Source organism: Bos mutus, chromosome 13 (genome assembly GCF_027580195.1).
Source record: "Bos mutus isolate GX-2022 chromosome 13, NWIPB_WYAK_1.1, whole genome shotgun sequence".
Classification (NCBI taxonomy): domain Eukaryota; kingdom Metazoa; phylum Chordata; class Mammalia; order Artiodactyla; family Bovidae; genus Bos; species Bos mutus.
Window position 1 is genome coordinate 14,567,711 of NC_091629.1, and position 17,733 is coordinate 14,585,443.

Sequence of the window (17,733 nt, forward strand, 5' to 3'; positions counted from 1 at the left end):
AACAGTGATTTTAATCATTATATTTATTACCACTTCTATAATGTGAACTGTATATTTACAAAGACTATTCATTATTCCTATTGGTATCTGTTAGACTTTTCACCTTGCCTGGAGAATCCCAGGGACGGGGGAGCCTGGTGGGCTGCCTTCTATGGGGCCGCACAGAGTCGGACATGACTGAAGTGACTTAGCAGCAGCAGCAGCAGCAGCAGACTTTTCACAGCATCTGAGTTCACAATATGGACTCAATAATGTTTACTGAATAAATTAATAAGTGATGCTATTTATGGTGCCTAACTTACAGAATTTACCATAAAAATAAAAATCAGGGACAAAACTTATCTCACCACTAACCAAGCTGTTAATGCTTTGTTATTTGATAAACATCAGTTAAGGGAAACACTGGGGATCTTTACTCTCTAGTTTAGGACACAATACTAAGGGCTTCTCTTCTCAAGACATCTGTCATCTTGTGGCAGAGACAAAATATGAAACAGAGGCTTTGAAACTATGTTCCTTTTAGCAGAGGTATTTCAAAGACTGTGCAAAAGTTTTATTTGAATTTCATTAAAATATTATTAAATTATTTTAAAGCTATAATAAATTGTTCTGCCCCATCAAGTATTATATACCAAGCAATAACACACTGCAATCCCCAAATGTGCTAAACTCATACTGTCAGATTAATTCATTTTTATGTAGCACTGGGAATAAAACTACTTTTGCTTTATCTGTGATTATCATCATGGCTGCATTTTAGGAGAAACTGATATTATGCAATTATATTAAAAACTCTGATCTTATGGAAAATTGGAAATAATTCTAGTCTCTCTAAAGTATTAAAATATTTTATTCAGAATCACACGAAATCAAAGCTCGTCTTGCATTGCGGAAATTTTGAATCAGGCTTAGCTGTCAAAACAAATCACTGGTATAAAAAGTATTCTCCACATAGTAGGCATGATAAGGATTGTGGCAGTACGACACTCGCCTTTAATTTAACAGCCAAGCTTATGCCAGACCACATAACGTGTGAGAGCAAATTCACAACAGAAAAAGCAAAGTAGTAAAAGAAAGCGGGCAAAACACGGCTGCCACATTCACTTAAAGACCTGCTGAGTGGAAGTTTGGCGACAATAGAGCAATGCATGCTAAGCCAACTGATCTTCAAAACTAATTCCAAGCTCTGAATGATTTTTTTTTTAATAAACTTGTGATAGAATGTGTAAGAGGCTACTAATTCTTCCCTTTTGCATCCCTTGCAATGTGATGCTATAATTCTTCCCATCAAGAAACAGAGTCTATTTCTCACACCATATGATTTCCTTTGGTCAATGAAATATTCACAGTATGGCACAGATGCTTGGAAAGCCCTTGTTCTTCTAGGCTTCCCCTTTACTGTTGGGAACGCCTGTGCCTGTTATAGGAAGAGACCCAGGTTCAGCCTGTAGATGAGATGCGCACAGCAAGTCTGTCCCTTCCGACGGTTTGCCATCAGCCAGATGAGTGAGTGAGGACATCCTAAGCCACTGAGACCTAGTCAGGCCACCAGCTGATCACAGGTGCAGTGCGGAGACTAGCAGAAATAAACCAAGTCAGCTCAGATAAAAACTGTCCAATCCATGCTCAGAACCGAGAGCCAAATGAACAGTTTGCTAGAAGCCACAAAGTTCTGGGGCTTCCCAGATGGTGCCAGTGGTAAAGAATCCGCCTGCCAACGTAGGAGAGATAAGAGACGCACGTTCGATCCCTAGATTGGGAAGACCCCCTGGAGAAGGGCATGGCAACCCACTCCAGGATTCTTGCCTGGAGAATCCCATGGACAAAGGAGCCTGGCGGGCTACAGTCCATGGGGTCACACAGAGTCGGACACGACTGAGTGAGCACACAGGCAGTAAGGCCAGTTTTTATGATTGGAGAATAGGCGCATGAATTTACCTTGATGAACAGAGGCAATTCCTCACAAAGAAATTCAGATTTGGTTGTCAAAACATCTTGCAACGTCCTCCACAACCTGTTTCAAATTGCTGCCGGTTTCCTGTCAAACCAGGAGCAATTTTGCCCCCAGGGGCCACTTGGCAATGCCTAGAGATGGGTTTCATGATGGGGGTGGGCGCTGTGGGCATCTAGTGGGCAGAGACCAGAGATGCTGCCAGTCACTTTTCAGGGCACAGGACACCCTTCCCCCAACTCTGTAGGCCTAAGAATTAACCATCCCAAAACAAAGTTACTGTGAGACTGAAAGACTCCCTGGACAGATGCATACTAGAATACTGATAAAGTACAAAGTTCTGTCGATTAGAAGGGACGACCCAGAGGGATGGTATGGGGAGGGAGGAGGGAGGAGGGTTCAGGATGGGGAACACATGTATACCTGTGGCGGATTCATTTTGATATTTGGCAAAACTAATACAATTATGTAAAGTTTAAAAATAAAATAAAATTAGAAAAAAAAAAAAAAAGAAGAAGAAGACATTCAGTGGGCCCAGGCAGTACTACTATGGTGAACACAGTCATTTTCTTGAGCACCAGGAAACTCAATACTCCTAACACAGAACACAGAAGCTGGTCATTTGGCATTTCTCTGCTTTAAATGATTCTTCATTTTTATTTCTATTTACATTTGCCTTTGGATTCTTCTCCAGTGATGGAGGAAGTATTTTATCAAATCATGCACAAGCTCATATTTTGAGATGAAGTTTGCTTTAGGATAAGACTTCCAAATCCCATGATATATCCTACTAGAGCTTTGGTTAACACTATCCATGACAAAGTGTTTGACTGATAAATATTGGAGTAAGGTAATTTTGAATTTCTTGTGATTTCTCCCAGTGCTTTTTCTAGGAGGAAGAAAAAGATGGAAACAGAAGAGAGATGTCAAAGACTTCTGAATGGCTATTTCTATGTGCAGTTAACAGTCACAGTATTCTAACTCTCATCTGGATAGTTATATTTTTGCCTAAATTATACAGGTAATTCAGGCAACGCGGCAGACAGGTTTGGGAAGGTAGCCGTCCTATCGCACGCTTCTTTTGCTTGTGTAGAAACAGCCTTTGTCCTTGATCTGCCTTGAGTATGACATTTGAAAACTGCACGGGTGGCAGAGAGGTGGAGGGGTGTTCACGTTTGCCAAGGCTTTGTGCTCCTTGTTCTTTGAGCTCATTTCATGCCCAAGTTGGTCTACCGGGTTATTTTTAAAACTCCAACAGTCTACGAAGCCAGTTCTGTGACCCAGGGAAGCTTTTGTGCTTCTAATCTGACATGAAGATAAAACAGCCCTCCTACCATAGCTGGCCTATTCCATGTCACGCGTAAAGCTGGGCTGAACATCTGAGAAAGAAAGGCAGGGAGAGAAAACGACTGTAAGAAATATGCCCAGAACTCAGCCACAAGGGACAGAAGTGCATTCCCTGTAAACATACATTTATGTTATATAACATGTTATTCATACCACACGCATAAGATGTTACATGTGCATGATAGGCAGCTCATTCCCTTTCTAATGTGCCCGTGTTCATCACCCTAATCCAACCTGGATCTCAGCTGGATCCACTCTGTTTCTCCTTCCATCACAAAATGAGTTTTAAAACACTTAAGCCAGATCTTATTAGACATATCTTTAAAACCCATCAATGAGTTCCTGATGCATTTGATGTAATATGCAAGGTCTTCCCCAGGTGAGGTTAGCAGGTCCTACTTGGCAGAACTCCGTCCACTTCTCCAGCCTCAGCAAACCTCTTTCTCTTTCTTTCCTAATCAACCCTTCCTCCTCCACCCCGCTCCTCCTTCTCCACCTCTTACTCTTGCCTTTGGGGACACTTTTCCGTACCTTGAATTTGCTAAACTCCTCCTTGCCTTAAGCCCTCTTTGACATTTCCTTTGTCTGGCAAGGACTCCCTCCTCCACTGACATCCCCTGACCTTCACGTGGCTAGCTCCTGTTCATCCTTCAAGTTTCACCTGCTCTCAGTTTGAAGGTGGAATGCTCCCACTGTCTACAGGGTTCTGGACACCAGAGCTCGCTCAGTTAGCTCAGACGTTAGAGTGGATGATGAGTACACCAACAAGAATAACTGAATCAGAAGTGCAGGATGAAAAACACACCAGTCAAGGGCAGTCAGACTTCAGTCAGCACAGATCAAATCACCATTCTGATGGGTGTATTAGGCAGGGCTGTTCAGAGAAATAGAACCAATGTGAGACAGATAGATGTGTGTGTGTGCAGTCACTCAGTTGTGTCCAACTCTTTGAGACCCCATGGACTGTAGCCCGCTAGGCTCCTCAGTCTGTGGAATTTTCCAGGCAAGAGTACTGGAGGGGGTTGCCTCTCCCTTCTCCAGGGGGTCTTCCCGACCCAGGAAGGGAGCTCAGGCCTAAGTCTCTTGTGCTGGCAGGTGGATTCTTTACCACGAGTACCACCTCCGAAGCCTAGACAGATACGAAGATGGACAGACATTTATCATGAAGGGCTGGCACACGTGATCATGGAAGCTGAGAAGCCTCTGCTGTTTGCAAGCTGGAGGCCCAGGAAAGTAGCCGCTCTAACTCAAACCCAAGTCTGAAGGCCTGGGAGCCAAGGGAGTCAGCAGTCTCAGTCTGAAGAGTGTTAACGTCCAAGGGCAGAAGCCAGAGGCCCCACCTCAAGCAGAGAGCATATTCCTCCTTCCTCCACCCTTTCATTCTCTCCAGGACCTCAGGAGATTAGGATGACGGCCACCTGCATCGGTGAGACCAGCACTCAGATGCAAACGTTAATCTCCTGCAGAGACACCATCACAGACACACCAGAAACAGCGCCTTACCCGCTCTCTGGCATCTTTAGTCCAGCTACACTCCAGCACTAAATCAACCTTTCTAATGAGAAACGAAGTTCTGAGCCCCTTTAGTTTTTCATCTGGGAAGAAATTATGGGTCAGTGGTAAAATCTAATCATAGCTCCCTTAACTCATTGAGGACACTCACAGAATTTTTCCTATGTAATCTTTAATAGATTAATATAAAGGAGACCTTTCATGGTACCTTAGCAATGAGGAGCAGTAAGAGAATTTGTAAATAGCGCTGTCTTTTTTTTTGTATTTCTGAAACTCTTTTCAGAGAAAGATCACAAAGATCTTTAATAACAAATAAAAATCAGGTTTATTTCCCACAAAAAAAAAAAGAGAGAGAAATAAATGCTTTGGCTCCTTAAAGGGGATTTCCCTGAGGCCCCCTATAACACTTTCTCAGAGAAGTGACTCTATATCAGAACTCCCACATCAGGGGAGCCTCTTTTTAGCAGCATCTTAACGACACTCCACCTGAGGAGGCCCTGGTGCTGGAGACCACACATCTTAGTGTCTCCGAGCCTCAGGTCCCTTGTCTGTACAGACTGTAGCACCTTCAAGGCCCTGCCTGTGAAATATTTGTTTTGTTTTGTGGTGTTTTTTTTTTTTCTTTTCAACTCTATAAAAGCAACTCTTTAAAGTTTGGCAAGTTTTGTGAACAGGAAATCAGGAGAAGAAAATTAGAGTTCCTGTCTTGGAACAATAAGACAGATGGGAAGCTTTGATGTAAATCCTAAAACCTGAAGTGGGTTTTTTAGAAGACTAGTATCTGCAGACACCTGTGCCCTTCTCTCCTGTCTGCAATCCAGGGCTTCTATTCTAGAACAGTCTGGAAGTTCTAAGTCAGGAGAGTGGGTAAGAAGGAAGGAAATCCTCCTGTGCTGGCCCTCATCCTGGCCTCTCAGTGGCTGAGCCCAGTGAGTCACCGGTGAGTGGCAGCTCATAGGAGTCTGCTCCTGCTCAGGCTCGCAGGCAGTAAGGCTGGAAGGTCAGGAGACAGCTCAGCCCCTTTAACCTCTAGGTCACGAAGGCGAGACACTGGAAGTGACAGGTGCCAGCTAGGCTATTGGCAGAGCTTAATTAATAAAGCTTCAGGGGCTTCTCTAGCTGTCCAGGGATAAAGAATCACCTTGCAATGCAGGGGACGTGGGTTGATCCCTGGTCAGAGAACTGAGATCCCACACGCTGTGGAGTGACCAAGCCCGTGTGCTTCAGAGCCCATGAGTCATAAGGAGAGAGGCCAGATCCAGCCTGATGCAAAGAAGACCCTGCGTGCCACCACCAAGACCCAATGGAGCCAAATAGATAAGCCTTAAAAATGATCCACATGAAAAAAAATACTTTAAAAAATGCAGTTTTAACCTTTAGACACATGCTCTGTGATCTGCATTTGTCCTCCTTTCTTGGGACCCACAAGTGTGAGGGGAGGCCCACTCAGCTTTTTGATTCCCTTCTCTGCATATGAAATGGGCGTCTCCATGGAGATGGGGAAAAAGTGGGAACAGTGGCAGACTTTATCTTTCTGGGCTCCAAAACCACTGCTGATAGTGGCTGCAGCCACGAAATGAAAAGACACTTGCTCCCTGGAAGAAAAACTATGACGAACCTAGACAGCATATTACAAAGCAGACATATCACTTTACTGGCAATGGTCCATATAGTCAAAACTATGATTTTTCCAGTAGTCACGTACAGATGTTAGAGTTGGACCACAGGAATGCTAAGCTTTGAAGAACTGATGCTTTTGAACTGTTGTGCTGAAGAAGACTCTTGAGAGTCCTTTGGACAGTAAGCCAATCAAACCAGTCCATCCCAAAGGAGATCAGCCCTGAACATTCATTCAAAGGACTGATGCTGAAGCTGAAGCTCCACTGCTGAAGGAAGGGCTGCTGGCACCGTAGGCTCACACCTTCTCGGGCTGAGTCTCCTGAGGCCGGGGCTCAGGGCATACGCTTAAGCAGGCATTACTCTTAAGCACCAACTCTGCACCCCCTGCATGACCCTAAGCGTGACGACTTTCTTAGGTTCTGTGACCTAAGCACTTTGCTTGTCTCACTCTTGTTCCCAGATGTACATGTTGTCAACTGCACACCAAGAAAAGGGAAAAGGGCCTTAACTCCCCTGCAAATCATTCTAAACACCTCTATCCCCAGAAGGGCTTTGGCCGACTGCTTGGGTCATGTGCCCACTGTTGGTTCCTTCACTGACAGTAAGAATGCAGTACCAATCCAGGACTAATCTGTACTACCTGTCCCCCACCGTGGCCTGGAGGGAGAAGGAAAGGAATGCAGGTGAAGCTTCCGGAACAGAGAGCAAGGAGGGTTTACAGCACAAAAGAAAAAATATATACATACTGAGTGCCATAAGCTTGTCATGGCTCCGTGCGTGGGTGTTAGTCACTCAGTCGTGTCTGACTCTTCGCGACCCCATGGACTGTAGCCCTAGACTCCTCTGTCCATGGGATTCTCCAGGCCAGAATACTGGAGTGGGTTGCCAGGCCCTCCTCCAGTGGATTTTTCTGACCCAGGGATGGAACCCGCTCTCCCACATTGCAGGCATGTTCCTTACCATCTGAGCCACCAGGGAAGCCTATTGTGGGTCCATATATTCTGATATATCATAGACTCCCTCTATCATGAACTATTATTTATGAGATGAATATAAAAAATACTAAAGTGATTCTAGACATAAAGCATATGTTACGTAAGTGCTAATTTTGATTTTGGTACCTAATTTGGGGTGGTCAACAATATGATTTATTATTTTTTTTGCCTCTGGGTTGAACTTGATGGACAAAAAGGAAAAAACAAAACCTACCAGGGCAGGAAGATGCCTTTCATTCCTGATCAAGGCTCAGCAGAGCAGCACTGCAGAGCATATTGCCAGCTTACAAGGGCCATAACGAGCTCAGCCTTCTGCTAATAAGTGGGAGGCAGAGATTAGTTATCTGGCTTTGCTTTTGAGCCAAAACCTAAGTCCATGGCACATTAATTTGACACAGAGCACAGCTTTCCATTAGAAATCAGTGTGAGGGCCACGCTGTGGAACGGCAGCAGTACATTAACCTGAGCTGCTGTGCCTCTGGTGTGTCACGGGCCCCGTAATTGAGCACGGCACCAGCATTTCTGATGAAGAGGTGGAATCGACGTGAGGGCTACTTGCCTGTAAATTAGCTGCACGTCCAAAACAGTGTGAGTTAAAGGCCACTCAGTCTAGAGCGGAGACGGCAAACACGACGCCGTGTAGCAATGACAAGGAACAAACACGCTTCCTCCCCATATTCTTACCGTACACAGGGCATCTGTTACTTCAACAAAGGTGTTCCTATAGGACTCCTCTTCTAAAACCACAAGGAGGCTTGAGTTTTCAGAACAGGGTGTCTTCCTGGCAGACATTCAATAACCTGAAAAGGGCTTATTTTAACAAGCTCCATTTCATTCCACTGGACACAGAGAAGGTTGATTTTCAAAAGCCTTCAAACTAAATGATCTTCATGCCCTGGCCATCACTACACGTAGAGTTTTTGCCTTCTTTGTTATTTGCCTACCTAAGCCCAAATTACACAGAGTAGGGCTTAAATATTTTGGCAATACCTGGATTTTTAAAGCTGAAAATTCACCTTCGGGCATGTGTGCTAAACTTGCTTATTCTTTCAAACTCCACCTGATGGATATGAGTAAGAAAGAAGAAAGTGAAGAGGACAGAGACCGAGATGGAAAGCCAGATGCCCCAGGGACCGGGGTAAGGTGACCCACATGTGGCCTCCATGCTGAGAGTGTAACAGAAAACTGTGACGACTGCAGTGACCGACAGCCCACACTCGCGCTCAAGGGGCGGCCTCCAGGATCTGTGCTGACTCTCGAAATCACCGTCCCACCTTTTTGAAGAGAAGTTAGAAATGTAGATTTTCACTGAAAACTACTGAGTCAAATTTTGGCAACTAAAGCTTTCAAGTGTGTGGGCTTAAAAAGCACTCTGAGCTCTAAAATTCAAGACGGCAGTAAATTTCAGTGTCTGGCATCTAGCACTGGAAGACGTTGGGAGAGCTGGGTGCTGTGATAGGCATAACTGAGGTTCCCCAAAATGTCCACATTCTCATCCCTGAAACCTATGAGTATGACCAAAGGGACTCTGCATGCGTGACTGTGTTAAGGATCTTGAGATGAGAAGATTAACATTTATTATCTAAGTGGGTCCAATGTAATCACAAGAGTTTTTATAAGAAGGAGACAAAGTCAGAGAGACACAGAGAGACACACAGAGACAAGACAGAAATGTGAAGTTGCTATGTGCTGAGTTTAAGCTGGAAGGAGAGACCATGAGCTGAAGAATGCAGATGGCCTCTAGAAGCCGGAAAAGGCCCAGAAACAGATTCTCTCCTGGACTCCTCAAGAAACGCAGCTCCACCAACACCTTGCCTTTAGCCTAGTGAGATAATAAATTTGTATTGCCTCAAGATACTAAGTTTGTAGTAACTTGTTTCAGCAGTAGTGGGGAACTAATGCAGGCGTGAACTCTGACCAGACACATAACAGCCATTCCTTAGAGCAAACACGGCTTCAACCTCTCTAACTGTAAATTTCCCGATGAGCTTACTAATAGCTGGTCCATTTAACTCTAGCATGAGGATTAGAAAGGAACGAATAAAACACACCGAGTGGAGAGCTCAGTACTAGTTATGGCGATTAGCAGGGTGACGGGCTGCTGCCATTTCTTGACACCACTTCTAACACCAAAAGTCGTCTTGTTTTTTTGCTTTTTGTATTTTTTTCCCCAACACCAATCAATTATCTAACACTGCACTGGAGAAGGAAATGGCAACCCACTCCAATGTTCTTGCCTGGAGAATCCCAGGGACCGGGGAGCCTAGTGGGCTGCCTGCCGTCTATGGGGTCGCACAGAGTCGGACACGACTGAAGTGACTTAGCAGCAACTGCATGTCAACAATTACAATCAATTCTGACATGAACTATCCAGACAGAAGCCACAGATTAAAGAGCTCAGTCTCATAAGACTGCCTCTACCTCAAATAGCAGCTGGAAATGCGGCCCCCAGGGCACCCACCATTCTGTTAGGTCAACTACAAACGTATGGGTTTTCATGACATAACCCTGCAGGTTCAATAATGACTCACGGAACTCAAGTAAACACTTATATTTGCCTGCACGATGTCTCGGGCGCAGACACGGGTCAAGGAACACAGGAAGGGGTGTAAGGTTTCCACACCCTCTCTGCATGTTCCCCCATCCCAGTGCCTCAGTGTGTTCACCAGCCCAGAAACCCTTTGAGCCCACTATTTGGGGGTTTAATCAGGAGATTCTATTATGTAGGCAGGACTGACTAAGCCGTTGGCCACTGACATTTTACTCCATCTCCAGCTCCTCCCCTCCTTAGAGGCGGGGGTGTGTGGGGCTGAAAGCTACAATTCTCTAATCTTGCCTCAGTCTTGGTCTCTCTGGTGATCAGTCCCCTTCCTGAGCTTTCTAGTTTCCCCTGCCAGGAGCATATGCAAGGTGTTCTTATCATCAAGGGGACTCCACGAGTTTAACGAGCTCTGTGCCAAGAACTGGGGGGAAAGATCAACGGCTTATTTTTCTGATTACACCACTGTTATTGCCAACTTGCCCCAGATGCTTCTCATGCTCTTGTCTGGCCTGTCTTATCACCCTGAGGGCATGATTCCACGGGCTGCATCCCCAAGGCTCTCCCGCTGACTGCTTTCTTGTTGGATTTGCCAAGGAAGGCACTGGAAGGAGATCACAGAGTGGGAAGGGTGTGTCTTTCCCAGCTTCTCCCTGATTAGTGTGAGTGTCAGTTGCTCAGTCCTGTCTGACTCTTTGCAACTCCATGGATTGTAGCCCACCAGGCCCTCTGTCCATGGGACTTTCCAGGCAAGAATACTGGAGTGGGTTGCCATGCCCTCCTCCAGGGGATCTTCCTGACCCAGGAATGGAACCCGGGTCTCCCACATTGCAGGCAGATTCTTTACCATCTGAGCCATCAAGGAAGCCCCAATAGTTTATTTATTAAAGTCTCTTTGAGCTTCTCATTGGTAGGATGAGCTCCATAATTTGCAGATCCCTGTACAGAATAAAAATACGTACAGAATAAAAATAAAGCCAGAAAACACGTGCTGCCAAAGGTACTAAAATAAAGATTTTCACTTTCTTTCATGATCTCTTTCGTGACCTATCATAGGATTTTTTGCTTGTATTACTACTTCATGTCATTCTAAGTAAAAATAAAGTAATAAAACAAACTTTAAAATCATTAGCATAAATTTTAGCATTCCTTGTGTTATACAAGGCCAATTTTAGATGCAAATAAAGACGCACTGAGCTCATGCACAGAAATACCACAGTTACACACCTGATATTTTGTAGTTCATAATGCGTATGCATTTTGTTCTTAGCAGGACAGTGAAAACACTGCATAAAACTAAACCTTTTCTCTTTATTTCACATGTACTCTACTAACTCCCTGTATCCTCAGCTCTCTGATGAGTCAGGAAGTGAGCATGGATCTCTTTTAGTCAGTTTACCAAACTACATGCTAATCTCTCCCAGAAACACCCTCACAGATCACAGACACACTCAGAAATAATGTTTTGCCAGCTATGACCTAAGCTCATCCCTTAGGTCAACTGATTTGACACGTAAAACTAACCATCACATTCCCAACAAAGAGCCAATCATCTGGCCTGGACAATATTTATTGAATGAATACATGCGTATTATCAAGTTGGCACCACTAATTGCTGTAAGCATTCCCTGCATCACCGTTTTGGGAATACCTGGGATTGATAGATTTCATTACTTTTAACTTAATTTCTAAAAGAAATTAAAGACTCAGGGAATAAAAACCCCAAAGTCTAACCTAAAGCAGTAAAGTCGTCTCTGCTGTTGTTCAGCCGCTCAGTCATGTCCGTCTCTTTGCAACCCCATGGACTGCAGCACACCATGCTTCTCTGTCTTCCACTATCTCTCAAAATTTGCTCAAATTCATGTCCTTGAATTGGTGATGCCATCCAAAAATCTTATCCTCTGCCATTCCCTTCTCTTTTTGTCTTCAATCTTTCCCAACATCGGGGTCTTTTCCAATGAGTCACCTCTTGAGAGATTCAAATAAAGTTAAAACTGAGAGTAATACTTTGGAAGTAATATGATTCTAGTCAACAGATTTACAAAGATCTTTTTGCCTTTCTGTTACTTGTGAATGGCCTGAAGAATAATCCACATGTCACCAGAGTGAGATGATCTAGTCAATTACATCATTCCCTATGGTTTTCCAAAGGAAAGAAAGGCTCAATAAAGCCATACACCCATTGGATCTCCTTTTCCAATGTAGAAGCTGAAGAGTTAGTGTGCCTGTGTTTGCTGGTTGAAAAAAATTCTGAATTATTTACTATAGCACAGGCTTGCTAATGGGAATAAATTGATATGTGAATTAAATATGCAATTGCAAATTGGACGATAGCCAGTTGGTAAAAACTCAGGCATCAGCAAGCAGCAGATAATAACAGATGATTAAAACCCACAAACATTTTAAACTTTGGCTTTGATAGATAAAATAACAAATTATATCCCATGTCCTGCACGCTCCTCTTGTGTCTATAAACAGCTACAGAGAGGCAACAGGTGTATTGGTTAAATCATAACTAGTATTTACATCATGTTTTATCATTAACAATCTAAGAAATGGGATAAAATATTTATTTTCAAATTTACTGTTACTTTCTCCCAGTTTTAACAGATTTTCTCTTTTTATTACAATAAGAGCATATGCTTGTACAAATACTGCAAAATAGATACCAGCAAAAAAAAAATAATAATCTACCAATAATAGATAATATTAATATTCAAATATAATTACTTTAGAAATAGTGTGTATTCTTTCAGCCTTCATGCTGCATGTATTTTTAAAAGCATATTTCCCAACATGTTTTATAACATGTTTTACTCAACCAACTAGTATAGTATAAACACATTTCATCATACATTATTTTAATAGGTTTTTAATGGCCACCTAGTATTACATGCCAGAGAAGGCAATGGCACCCCACTCCAGTACTCTTTCCTGGAAAATCCCATGGACGGAGGAGCCTGGTGGGCTGCAGTCCATGGCGTCGCTAAGAGTCGGATACGACTGAGTGACTTCACTTTCACTTTTCACTTTCATGCATTGGAGAAGGAAATGGCAACCCACTCCAGTGTTCTTGCCTGGAGAATCCCAGGGACGGGGGAGCCTGGTGGGCTGATGTCTATGGGGTCACACAGAGTCGGACACGACTGAAGTGACTTAGCAGCAGTATTACATGCAACAGATATGCATTGTTTTTAAGTCAATTTTTATAACTAGGTATTTTGCATGTTTTCATAATTTTGTTATAAATAATTCTGCAGATAAAATTTAGGAGGAGTACATTTTATAACCTTGAGATAAGCAAAGATTTTTGAAACCAGGAAACTATCTTGAAGAGCCTCCTTTGCCTATTTTAACCTCTTCAGTGCAATTTTCCTTTGACAGTTCTCTTAATGGAAGCTGGTGTTTCAATATTCAGATTACGTGGGAAGGAAAGTCAGGCTGGAGCCTGGGTCAGGGAAGGGCAGGGTGGGAAGATCAACAAAGAAATGCAGATGATTTCTTTAGAGCGGACAGGTGCTGACCTCAAGGACTGCGAAGTAAGAAGAGGTCCTCATTGTCTCAGCCTTTTAAGGAGGATGTCAGGACAGAGGTGAAAGATTCAGGAATGTGAGCATAACAAAGACTGAAAGGCTGGACGATGCAGGGCAAAGAGCTAACGGACTTTGGGAAGAGGCAGCGCGTCTCTCTTTTCTGAGCCTTGCTCCTCACTGCTAACTTCCTCGGGGTGACGGCAGTGTCGAAGAAGCTTGGGAAGCTGACCCCGCCATGGGGCAGGTGAGCGTCTGATCCACTGTGACACCAACACAGGGGAGAAGAGGAGGTGGGGCGAGCCAGCCTGTTCAAGAGGTGAGCACCCGTCAGCTAGGACACCTCTGCAATCAGAGTTTGCCACTAAGGAATGGTAGTAGCTTCCCTGGTGGCTCAGTTGGTAGAGTCTGTCTGCAATGCAGCAGACCCAGGTTCCATCGTGGGTGGGGAAGATCCCCTAGAGAAGGAAATGGCACTCCACTCCAGTGTTCTTGCCTGGAGAATTCGAGGGACAGAGGGGCCTGGTGGGCTACAGTCCATGGGGCCACAAAGAGTTGGACAGGACTGAGTGACGAACAAACAGTAGTAACCCCCCAGAGAAGAGCCACACTGACCTCTGTCATCCTGCCCCGCACACACACCTCAGCAAGGTGACCCCATTACACACACCTCGGCAAGGTGACCCCATTGGACCCTCAGCAAGGTGAACCCCATTACACACACCTCAGCAAGGTGACCCCATTACACACACCTCGGCAAGGTGACCCCATTGGTCCCTGTCATCCTGCACCGCTCGCACACCTCAGCAAGGTGAGCCCGTCAGTGTGCTCTGCTATTTAAAGCGGCCGAACGTGCCCCAAGCATATGCTACACTGTTCTGACTGGCCCGTACGCTTCCTCCTTGAGGATAACACTTTTTTCAATATTCTTTTATGTTTAATTGTTCCTTTCAGGATTCTGAAATTCTTCCCATGGATTCCTCACTATTCATCTCAAAGTAAAATCTGATGTGCTATGTTCAAGTTTATTTTTTTTTAAGAGCCTTGACTCCATAATTTGAAAGATCAGGTTCTCTGCCAAAAGCTGCTATGCTTATGAAGCCCACCAGACTGGAACACAGAGCAGGTTGCAGAGGGGTTTAAAGGTAAGTGGACCACACACCAGCTAGCTCTGGGAAAGAAGGTAGGTATTCTCACTAGTGGGGACTGCAGAGCTATGTGGATTTCAACACCAGACTCAAATGTTCCTTAAGGGGCCAGATCTGCGCAGTTTCTGGCTTCCTGCCCATAGGCACTCCTGACTTCGTAACCTTCACCAAGGGGAAGGGCATGCAGAGACAAGACAGGATGGAGACAGAGAGAGTGGGGAGGAAAACTAGTTTGTGCAGCCTGAGGAGTCTACGGGAGTGAGAGAGAGGTCATCACAGAGAGACTGGAGGTTTACACGGACCAGTGGCCATCACCGGAGGGGCACACGCTCCCTCTGCCACCAGGGATTTTTGGCAAAGCTTGGAGGTATTTTGGTGGTCACTACTGCACTTGAGGGAGGGTGGCATCTAAGGAGTAGAGCCAGTTCAGTCGCTCAGTTGTGTCCAACTGTTTTCGACCCCATGGACTGCAGCACACCAGGCTTCCTGTCCATCACCAACACCTGGAGCCTGCTCAAACTCATGTCCATCCAGTCGGTGATACCATCCAACCATCTCATCCTCTGTCATCCCCTTCTCCTCCCGCCTTCAATCTTTCCCAGCATCAGGGTCTTTTCCAGTGAGTCAGTCCTTTGCATCAGGTGGTGAAAGCATTGGAGTTTCAGCTTCAGCATCAGCCCTTCCAATGAATATTCAGGACTGATTTCCTTTAGGATTGACTGGTTGGATCTCCTTGCAGTCCAAGGGACTCTCAAGAGTCTTCTCCAACACCACAGTTCAAAAGCATCAGCTTTCAATTCTTTGGCACTCAGCTTTCTTTATGGTCCAACTCTCACATCCATATATGACTACTGGAAAAACCATAGCTTTGACTAGATGGACCTTTGTTGGCAAAGTAATGTCTTATTTTTTAATATGCTGTCTAGGTTTGTCATAGTTTTTCTCCCAGAGAACAAGAAATTTAATTTCATGGCTACAGTCACCATCTGCAGTGATTTGGAGCCCCCCACAAAATAAAGTCTGTCACTGTTTCCATCAGACTCTGGGAGAAAACAAACAAAACCTTGTGCACACCAGGACCCAGGAGAAAGGAGCACTGACCCCACAAAAGACTGAGCCAGATTTGCCTGTGAGTGTCCAAAAGTCCTGGACAGAGGTGTTGGTCAACAGTGGCCTGTGCAGATCAGGGGCAATGAATACAACAGTCCTGGGAGCCACGGGCATGCTGCATATGTCCTTTTGAATGAGTTATAGTTATCTGAATAAAACTCATCCACCCCAGTCCATTTTAGTTTACTGATTCCTAAAATGTCATTGTTCACTCTTGCCATCTCCTGTTTGACCACTTCCAACTTGATTTCATGGACTGAACATTCCAGATTCCTATATAATACTGTCCTTTACAGCATAGGACTTCACTTTCATCACCAGTCATATCCACATATGGGCATTGTTTTCACTTTGGCCGTCTCTTCATTCTTTCAGAAGCTATTTCTCCACTGATCTCCAGCAGCATATTGGGCATCTTCCGACCCGGGCAGTTCCTCTTTCGTGTCCTATCATTTTGCCTTTTCATACTGTAGAGGCATGGAACAATGGACTGGTTCCAAACTGGGAAAGCAGTACAATAACGCTGTATGTCATCACCCTGCTTATTTAACTTATATGCAGAGTACATCATGGGGAATGCCAGGCTGGATGAAACACCAACTGGAATCAAAATTGCCAGGAAAAATATCAACAACCTCAGATATGCAGATGATACCACCCTGATGGCAGAAAGCCAATAGGAACTAAAGAGCCTCTTGATGAAAGTGAAAGAGGAGAATGAAAAAGCTCGCTTAAAACTCAGCATTCAGAAAACTAAGATCATGGCATTTGGTCTCATCAATTCATGGCAAATAGATGGGGAAACAATGGAAACAGTGACAGACTTTATTTTCTTGGGCTCCAAAATCACTGCAGATGGTGACTGCAGCCAAGAAATTCAAAGACGCTTGCTCCTTGATAGAAAAGCTATGACCAACCTAGACCATGTATTAAAAAGCAGAGACATTACTTTGCCAACAAAGGTCCATCTAGTCAAAGCTATGTTTTTTCAAGTAGTCATGTATGGATGTGAGAGTTGGACCATAAAGAAAGCTGAGCACCAAAGAATTGATGCTTTTGAACTGTGATTTTGGAGAGTCCCTTAGACTGTGAGGAGATCAAACCAGTCAATCCTAAAGAAAATCAGTCCTGAATATTCATTGGAAGGATTGATGGGTGAAGCTGATGCTCCAATACTTGGACCACCTGATGCGAAGAACTGACTCATTGGAAAAGCTTGTAATGCTGGGAAAGATTGAGGGCAGGAGGAGAAGGGGGTGACAGAGGATGAGATGGTGGGATGGCTTCACTGACTTGATGGACATGAGTCTGAGCAAGCTCCGGGAGCTGGTGATGGACAGGGAGGCCTGGCATGATGCAGTCCATGGGGTGGCAGAGTCAGACATGACTGAGTGACCGATCTGAACTGAACTATAGAGGCCAGAAAGAAGAAAAAAAGTGTGCTCAGTCATGTCCAGCCTAGTCAATTACATCATTCCCTATGGTTTTCCAAAGGAAAGAAAGGCTCAATAAAGCCATACACCCATTGGATCTCCTTTTCCAATGTAGAAGCTGAAGAGTTAGTGTGCCTGTGTTTGCTGGTTGAAAAAAATTCTGAATTATTTACTATAGCACAGGCTTGCTAATGGGAATAAATTGATATGTGAATTAAATATGCAATTGCAAATTGGACGATAGCCAGTTGGTAAAAACTCAGGCATCAGCAAGCAGCAGATAATAACAGATGATTAAAACCCACAAACATTTTAAACTTTGGCTTTGATAGATAAAATAACAAATTATATCCCATGTCCTGCACGCTCCTCTTGTGTCTATAAACAGCTACAGAGAGGCAACAGGTGTATTGGTTAAATCATAACTAGTATTTACATCATGTTTTATCATTAACAATCTAAGAAATGGGATAAAATATTTATTTTCAAATTTACTGTTACTTTCTCCCAGTTTTAACAGATTTTCTCTTTTTATTACAATAAGAGCA